Source organism: Xyrauchen texanus, chromosome 15 (assembly GCF_025860055.1).
Source record: "Xyrauchen texanus isolate HMW12.3.18 chromosome 15, RBS_HiC_50CHRs, whole genome shotgun sequence".
NCBI classification, from domain to species: Eukaryota; Metazoa; Chordata; class Actinopteri; order Cypriniformes; family Catostomidae; genus Xyrauchen; species Xyrauchen texanus.
This window is the reverse complement of record NC_068290.1, coordinates 23909-34087: the sequence shown is the minus strand read 5'-3', so window position 1 is coordinate 34087 and position 10179 is coordinate 23909.

Below are 10179 nucleotides of genomic sequence, written 5' to 3'. Positions count from 1 at the left end.
AGCTCGGCCGGGCAAACTTTTAGGAACATTTCTAACTGGATGCTAAACACCTTCTTACTGCCACGGGTCCCCGTCATATGTGTGACCTGAAGCGCCACCAACTTTGAAGCCAACAGCTAATTTCTATTTATTCAAAATCAGTCAGCATGAAGACATCGGCATGTGGACTTATTAACAATCTGGTGCAAACTTACCTACATCTGTACAGTCGTTCACATAGAGACACTTTCCAAGAGACTGTCGTGTCATTTTGTTTGTTTAATTTGCCTAAAAAAGGAACTGAATCTACACTAATACTCTTACGTGCCCATTCATGTGCCATCTGCAGCGATAACATTCACACATCTGCCCAAAGTAAGATACCCGTCATCATCATTCTAATGTCTGTATTCTCCCTGTCAAATATAGCAGCATTTTGTGTGCTGTGTAGTGTCTCAACCAGGCTTTTAAATGAGCTTAAACAGCTTCATCAGAAAGACCACGCAGCTTCACCAGCTTCACCAGCTTCACCAGCTAGTGCTGGTAAAAAGCATGACTATGCTGGACTACTGTATGTAGTCAACAGGTGCTTTTCCACTCAACAGGTGCTTTTCCAAAATCAATCTGCATTCCCACCATCGAGCCTATAGCCCCACAGTGGTGCCCTAAAACCTGCCCTTAATACACCACCTTGGTGCCAACATCGCACACCTCACCCATTTCACAAGCAAGAGGGAAACTCAAGCTGAGGTGTCACACTCTGGAGACTAACTCGCCCTCGAAATGAACACTAATTTGTACCACATGTTTTATTCTTCCCTGTCCTGCACCGTTGTGTGCTGATTCACCGCTTGGCAAGTTCGTTTACAATAAACTTCATCCCGTCTCCGTTCCGGCAGACACCGCTGATCATTGCACATTATCACCAGCTCAAATATTCAAAAGAGCCCTAATTTCGTCCAGTGACCAATACTGATGATTCTTCATTCTCCGGTGATCTATTGAGGTAAGCAGCTAGATATGAAACCTCTGACTCAGCGAAACTCCGCCTTTGACTTTGACCCCACTTAAATCCGCAGTTGGCCTTGTTTGGACCAAGGTGTGCCAGGCCGCTTGGCCCCGAGGAGAGTGACAGTGGGTACCCAACTGGCCCTGGCATCCCTCATTTGACCCGATAGTGGAAACGCTGCTATTGAAAACACATTTTTATCTCATATAAATTGTATATGTAGTCTAGAGTGTCCTCATATTTAAATGCTCCTCTAAACGCCTCCCAGCTTATTTCACCAGCATAAGAAACCCCATCTTGACCATCTATCAGACCTATCTCCAAATGACCTTTCATTTCAAAGCTCTTAGAGTCGTGTAGCATCAGCTGAGCTCCTATATCAGTACTTTAGATACTTTCAGTCGGGTTTAGGATCAATGCACAGTACTGAACTGCACTGTTGAAGGTCAGCAATGACCTGTTGACAGTTCTCAGTACTGGTTTGTTTGCAGTGCTTGTCTTGTTACATTTAAGCGCTGTGTTCGATACAATCGATCACAGTATTGTGTTACATCGGTTGGAGAAGGTTTGTGGGTATTCAGTGTGTTGCCCTGCAGTGGATGGGCTCTTACCTCAAAGATAAAACCTTCTCCGTGAGCATCAGGAAGTTGTCTTCTTCGTCGGTTCTCCTCGCGGTGTGCCCCAAGGGTCCGTTTTGGGCCCTCTTTTCTTTTCACTTTATATGCTCCCCTTGGCGGCCATTATAAGATCTATGCTGACGATACACTATTTTATCTACCAGCTAAAACTGACAGCAGTTATCCTTTGGACGCGCTTCACGACTGTTCTGAGGAGATCCAATCTTGGATGGCTAATCATTTTTTGCAATTAAACAAAAAGCAAAAGCAAAATTCTGATTTTAGGCCCCTCCAGGTCTCCATCTGGTTTTAATTTAGGTGTTCAGACATAAATGTTCAACAGATTAAACAACTGATGCGTTCTCCTTCATCTGCACACATTGAGTTAAAACGGCTGTGAAGAGCCACAGACACAATATGTGTAAGATGCTGTTTGAGGACATTCTTCAGCTGCTTCATGAGCTGATCAGTGCTCACATAAACGAATCAGATTCGGCAAGTGTTTACATGGTAGGGTTAGCATAACATCTGACAGAAACACACAGCAGTGAGTGAATCATTAATAACATTTAAATGGTTAATATTTATCTTTCTAGAGACATTAATGAAGAATCATGAGAGATATTCTCATGGAAACCAAAAACAAACAAACAAACATAATGTTTCACATTTCATTTGAACAGAATATTGAGTCTTGACACGAGTCGTGTATTAAATCACTTCTTTCAAATGTTTATTTTTAGACAATTTCAGTCTTAGGAGGACCATCTATTCGATTTATCGATTTATTATAAACTTGATACTTTCAGAAATATACCATCTGAAAATGTCCCATTGATTTACACTGTTTGAATGTTCAGCAGTGATGATGTCATTGTTATATTTGCATACTGAATTTAATCTTCTGTCGCTGTATATAAAATAAATGTGTGAATGCTGCCAGACACTTTGTGCAGTTTGTGTACTTACTGGAGACTTTCTGATCCGGATTACAAATATCTGAGCATCATTAAAGGCACTTTCTGTGTTTGAAGAGATCATTCTACAGTCAGCAATAAAACATGAGGAACACACACACACACACACACACACACACACACACACACACACATATGTTGTGTTTCCATGTTTTAAGGGGACTTTCCATAGACATAATGGTTTTTATACTGTACAAACTTTATATTCTATCCCCTAAACCTAACCCTACCCCTAAACCTAACCCTCACAGAAAACATTCTGCATTTTTACATTTCCAAAAATCATAATTTAGTATGATTTATAAGCTGTTTTCCTCATGGGGACCGACAAAATGTCCCCACAAGGTCAAAAATTTCGGGTTTTACTATCCTTATGGGGACATTTGGTCCCCACAAAGTGATAAATACACGCTCACACACACACTCACACACACACACACACACACACACTCACTCTCACACACACACACACTCACACACACACACACACACACACACACACTCACACTCACACACACACACACACACACACACACACACACACTCACACATGTTACTGTACGTTTGCTGAAAATAAAAGTGGTTGAAAGTGAGTTTATGTATATGTGTGTATGTTCACAGCATCATCTGAAGAACATCATCTCTTGTCTCCATCTACTGGACATTCACATCCACTTCAACACTTCAACAAGTCAGACAATAAATATTAAAGGGTAACTAAACCCCTGCTCAGAGTCTGACTCCACCCACTAGCAATATTTGAAAAATGCTGGAAAAGTGGGCAGACCCCAGCGGGGATAGAGGGGAGGAACCGAGGGCGGGTCTGAGCGGGGGGGCGTGCACCTGAGACCCGTAGTGACGGACAGCTGCTGTCAGACTCTAAAATGGAGTGACTGGAGTGACGCAAGTAGCTTTGCCACGGAGCGGTCTTTTGAAGTCGAGGACTTTTCTCCCCCACCTTCACCTGAAGTGGAGGAGGGTGAATTGTATTACTATTATGTTATTATTATTCCTCACACGGTTGCAAGATGACATGTACATGAATCTGATGAGTTTTATCGAGTTGATGTCAATAGCGCGCGCTCTATAGGCATATTCATATTTTGCCGCTATGTGAAAAAATCCAGCAAAATGCGCCGGCGCGTTTGTCGACCCCAGAGGATTAACTTTAGCCTAACCATAAATTGTGATTCAAATATATATGATCACTCACCTCAAGACGCCGCTCGCGGTGGTGGAGTCCATGCAGGAGGAGCAGCGTTTGGCACTGCGTCAGCTTTTCAGCCGAGCTGTTTGGAGAAGCCCATTTCCACCTCCATTGCGTTTGAGAAGCAATCCAGCGTAAAATGCTGTTTGCACACTCCTCCAGCTCTAGGCGGAACTCGCGGTCTTCCAGAACAAGGGCGTGCAACCCCTGAGCCTAATTTCCAAGTCTGCTGGAAAGCTATACAGTCCAGCAGTGCTGTTGCAACCAGCAACACTACACCTACGTACCATCCTGACCACTGTACTAAATACAGATAATCTACGCTAACTTGAAGCTATCCTAACTGGCCTAATACTATGCTACTAACTAACTATGCTTCTAACAATACTACACTAACAAATATGCTAATTAACTACCTAGACTACACTAAATAATCTAAATAACTATATAAATGCTATGCTAAATAGATGCTAAAATACTCTATCCTGATCGTTTTCAATACTCGCAATTCCAACTCCTGACTCGCTACAGTGGTTTTGACGAAATGAGATGGTTTTTATACTGCCATGGGCGTGGTAGCTCGTACCAAGGGCGTGGTGAGCTGGAACCTGCTTACGTCAGCTCTCACGGCTTACGTCACGAACTACCGCAAACAGCCAATAGGAAAATTCAACTGCAGTAGCCACCGTTCAACCTGAAGTGGGCAGCACTCAGACGTTTTTACACCATATATTGTAGAATTAAAACACTTTATACACAAATGTCAAAAAAATTACTTGAATCAATGACCAGTACTAATAAAGCCCCATTCTTACAGATCATTAACTAAAAAAAGTTGGTTTAGGGTTTAGTTAACCTTTAAATATCATTCTCATCTTTAATAAAACTAGAACATGTTTGTTGAAATTAACATTAAAATAACATTAAATACGTTGTTAATTGTGTTACTGTTTCACACAGGAAGTAACTGAATACATGTAACAGATTACATATTTAAAATACAAATTATAAGTAACTGTATTAAACTACAATTACAATTTAAATCATTGGTATTTAGAATACAGTTACATTCAACAAGTATTTTGATTACAGCGGTGAAACACTTTCTGATGATGTGTTTGAAGTACGTTTGGAGCAGAAGAAATATAAATAAACTGTGTAAATTGTTAGCTTTATGCTATGCTAAAATGCTATTTCTAGCCATTTTAAATGCACGTTACCAGACGCTATCATATTTAATTAACGTTAGATCATTATTTTTTTTTCTTTGATATTAGGGCAAAAATCATATTCTTGATAATAATGTATTTTATTGTTTTCCTGTAAAAATATCTAAAAATCTTTAAACCAGGATGAGTTTGATTGATCTTGTTTTAGAAAGAACACTGCATGAGATATTTGGGTTTTTCAGAGAATGTATTTTTAACACGTGTATTACACAAGTGAAAAAATCTACCAGTGCTGAAGAAGTAATCCAAAGTATTTAGTATACGATACAAATTACATTTCACAGCATGTAATCTGTGTGGAGTAAAACATTATCATTGATGTTTGGTTTGTATTCTCTCGCACATGACGTATGTGTGTGCTAAACAAAATTGGCTAATTGTTCGAATGACAGAATAATTCTTTGTAATTATTAGATTTCAAAGCGCCACCTATAGGACATCCTGTGTTGACACGTTATCCTGTGTGTGTATTTGAGTGTGTCCTCTCCGGGGATTGTCACCTTGTCATGTTGAAGAGGTTTGTGTGGTCCTGAGATCCCGAGAGTAATGCCGCCTGGAGCTTTGCTCCCACCCATGGTGGTAAGTTCAAGCGGGAGGTCCCTGACAAAGAGCAATCCAACCAAGACCTCAATGATGGAAGAGGTGGAGGATGATGACTGGCTTTAGAGGAGCATCACAATGGCTGCGAAGGTGGATGAAGGCTGCAGCAGGACTCCGTGCCTCTGGATCCTAAACCAGATCTGTCAAGGACTGTGTGGTGGCTGTCCGTGCACCAGTCTCCCCACGTTAAACCATATCACGCACAGGTGTCCTCTATAAAGGGAATCCACCCTAACATATCGGTTTATGTCCTATGGTGACCAGCAAGTGCGGACGGTGGCAGGATTGTGAGATCTGGAAGCCCCTAGTCATGAACCGCCACATTAGGCGGTGGGTGCTAGATTCAGTCGCTGGGCTCTTGGACGAGGCAGAAAGAGCCCTTTGGCAGCTGCACCCATGACTAAGCAGCCCCCTTTAGGATCCTCTCTGCTCACCCCACCTGGAGAGGCGGCTAGAAAAGGAGCCCTAAAAATAGCCTGCCTCAAACCTCCCGACTGGATTACCGGAACCAGTGGGATCAACATTTGCGGTCAGAGACACAGAACAATGAACTTTGGAGCTCATCAGCTACCAATCTCATGACCCTCTGTCTGGTGCTTGCCAACAACCAGATGGCAACAGTTGTGAGTGCCTATTCTCCTACTATCGACTCTGAAGAGGACTTAAAAGAGACCTTCTACACCTGCTTTAACAAAACACTCTCAAGAATCCCCAGGGAGGCTAAGATTATTCATCTTCTAAGCAAGTGTGCTCAGTACGACCTCACCATCACTAACACTTTTAGACACTCCCGCTCCAAACAGTGGCATCTCATTGACTATATCATTGTACAAGCCAGGGACCGCCTTGACGTGAACATCACAAGGATCATGATAGATGCAGATGACTGCTGGACAGATCATTGCCTCATCCGCTCCACAATGTCAAGCAAACTCAAGAGGAAGAGGAGGGTTCAAAAGAAGTAGATCTGATCAAGACTGAACCTTGTATGCCTGAATGAAACTGCCATCCAGCAGCGACTTCAGGCCTCCTTTGGGGAAACCCTCCAGCAGAAATACCCTGATGACATTGAAGAGAACTGGAGCCTGCTAAAATCCACCATCCTCGCTACCTGCAAAACTGTTCTTGAGGACAAGCACAGAAAACACCAGGACTGGTTTGATGAGAACGACACAGAGATAGAACAACTCGTCTCCAAGGAAAGGAAAACCTTACGTGCCTGGCAAAATGATGTAACCTGCAAGGCCAAAAGGGGGACTAACTCCAGAGCCAAGGCAGATGTCCAGAGATGGGTGAGGGAGCAAAAGAACTCTTGGTGGACAGGAAAGGCTCTGGAAATCCAGAGGCTGGCAGACTCCTACATCAACCTTCACCCAACCAGCCATCTACCCAGCCCACCATAAAAGTGGACAACACCACTCTTGAAAACATGGACCTCTTCCCCTACCTTGGCAGTCTGCTTTCCTCAAAAGCTGACATCGACTCTGAGGTCAACCCTTGCCTGAGTTGCCAGTGGAGCCTAAGCCAGACTCAGGAATAGAGTCTTCGAAGACTGAGTCCTCCCCAACTTGCTGTATGGAGCAGAGTCATGGACCACCTACAGCACGCACCTGAGAGCCCTGGAACAACACCAGAAAAGATCCTTACGAAAGATTCTGAGGATCAGCTGGGAGGACAGACACACCAACATCAGCGTTTTGGAGGAAGCCAACATGACCAGCATCACCACCACAATAATGCAGTACCAACTCTGTTGGACAGGTCATGTCATCTCCCCAAACAGATCCTGTACTCCCAGCTGAAGGAAGGTCAGTGAGCCACTGGCGGGCAAAAGCATTACAAGGACAATATCAAGACCATTCTGAAGAAATTCCAAATCACATCGAGCAACTGGGACACGTGGCACTGGACAGGTTCTCATGAAAGAAATCTGTGCAGGAAGGAGCTGCACGTCATGAAAGAGAACTCCACCGTTCCACAGGGACAAAGCGACAGCTTCACAAGGAGAAAGAAAAAAGGCTCAACCACCACCAACCACCACCACTCTCCCCTGATGATGATGATATGATTGTGAATATATGAGTGTGTTTGTCTGTGTATCTGTGTGTGTGTGTGTGTGTGTTTATGTGTGTGTGTGTGTGTGTGTGAGTTGTTTGTGTGTGTATTAGTTTGTGTGTGTATATGAGTGTGTGTTTGTTTGTGTGTGTATGTGTGTGTGTGTGTGTGTGTGTGTGTGTGCATGTATATGAGTTTGTGTGTGTATATTAATGTGTTTGTGTGTGTGTGTGTGTGTGTGTGTGAGTTGTTTGTGTGTGTGTTAGTTTGTGTGTGTTTGTGTGTGTGTGTATGCGTGTGTAAATGAGTGTGTTTGTGTGCATGTGTATGAGTTTCTGTGTATATGAGTGTGTGTGTGTGTGAGTTTGTTTGTGTGTGTGTATATATGAGCGTGTGTGTGTTTGTTTGTATGTGTGTATGAGTTTGTTTGTGTGTATGTGTGTGTATATGAGTGTGTGTTTGTGTATGTATGAGTGTGTATGTGTGTTTGGGTATGAGTATGAGTGTGGATGTATGTGTGTGTGTGTTTGTGTATGAGTATGAGTGTGTATGTATGTGTGTGTATGAGTGTGTGTGTGGGAGTTTGTTTGTGTGTGTATATGAGTTTGTGTGTGTGTATGTGTGTGTGTGTATGAGTTTGTGTGTGTATGAGTGTGTGTGTGTGGGAGTTTGTGTGTGTATATGAGTTGTGTGTGTGTGTGTGTGTGTGTGTGTGTGTGTGTGTATGTGTGTGTGTGTGTATGCATGTGTGTGTGTGTGTGGGAGTTTGTTTGTGTGTGTATATGAGTTTGTGTGTGTATATGTGTGTGTGTTTGTTTGTGTGTATGAGTTTGTGTGTGTGTGTGTATGAGTTTGTTTGTATGGGTGTGTGTATGAGTTTGTGTATGAGTGTGTGTGTGGGAGTTTGTTTGTGTGTGTATATGAGTTTGTGTGTGTATGTGTGTGTGTGTATATGTGTGTGTGGGAGTTCGTTTGTGTGTGTATATGAGTTTGTGTGTGTGTATATGTGTGTGTGTTTGTTTGTGTGTATGAGTTTGTGTGTGTGTGAGTTTGTGTGTATGTATGTGTGTATGAGTTTGTGTGTGGGAGTTTGTTTGTGTGTGTATATGAGTTTGTGTGTGTATGTGTGTGTGTGTATATGTGTGTGTGGGAGTTTGTTTGTGTGTGTATATGAGTTTGTGTGTGTGTATATGTGTGTGTGTGTTTGTTTGTGTGTATGAGTTTGTTTATGAGTTTGTATGTATGAGTTTGTGTGGGTGTGTATGTGAGTGTTTGTGTGTGTATATGAGTGTGTGTTTGTGTGTGTATATGAGTGTGTGTTTGTGCATGAGTGTATAAGTGTGATAGTGTGTAAGTGTGTTTGTTTGTGTGCATGAGTTTGTGTGTGTGTGTGTGTGTGTGTGTGATTGAGTGTGTGTGTATGAGCTTGTGTGTGTGTGTGCGTGTATGTGTGTGTGTGTGTGTGTGTGTGCATGTATATATGATGAGGTACCATCTTTAGAGGAAGTACTGAAGGCGATCCAGAGCCTGAGGCCAGGAAAGGCACCGGGCAGAGATGATCTCCCCAGTGAAATGCTGAGGGAGGGTGGTGTTTGTGCACAGACTGCCCTACATGATATCATAACAACAGTCTGGACCACTGGGCGGGTTCCGCAGGATTGGAAGGATGCCCTGGTGGTCCCTCTCTTTAAAAAGGGGGACCGCTCAGATTGTAATAACTATAGGGGCATCTCACTCCTCAGTGTGCCAGGAAAGGTCCTGGCAAGGATTATTCAACATCGCCTTGCCAGGCACGCTGAGGAGAGACTTGTGGAGCCCCAGTGTGGTTTCAGGAAGGGGCGGTCTTGCACAGATGCCATATTCTCTGTCCGTCTGCTACAGCAGAGGTGTAGGGAATTCCAGCAAGACCTACATCTCTGCTTTATTGACCTGGTCAAGGCCTATGATACCATCAGTAGGCCTGGGCTCTGGGTTGTTCTTCGTGCTTTCGGAGTCCCAGACCCGCTGCTCGCGATTATTAAGGACCTTCATGATGGCGAGCGGGCCCGGGTAAAACTACGTGGTCTGGAGTCGGAGCCATTTGCTGTTCACCTTGGAGTGCGACAGGGATGTCCTCTGGCCCCCACATTATTTAATATCTATTTTGACCATGTGGTTCGTGAAGCCTTCGTTGGCTGTACTGGAGGAATTTCCATCTGGTACAGATATAATGGGAGGTTGATCGATGCCCGGGTGCGGTCAAGGGATGGCTCCCTATTGGTCAACCACGTTATGTATGCTGATGATCTGGTGATTGCTGCTCACTCAGAGGAGGAGTTGGAGGCGCTGCTGATGAACCTGGAGCTTGCCACTAAGAGATGGGGCCTGACCATCAGCCCAACCAAAACTAATCACCTTCCTGGGTATTATGTACCATCGGACACTACACCCCCACAGCTCCCAATTGGTGATGGGGCAGTTGTGGAGAGAGTGGAGTGTTTTCCATACCTGGGAAGTGTGCTTATGA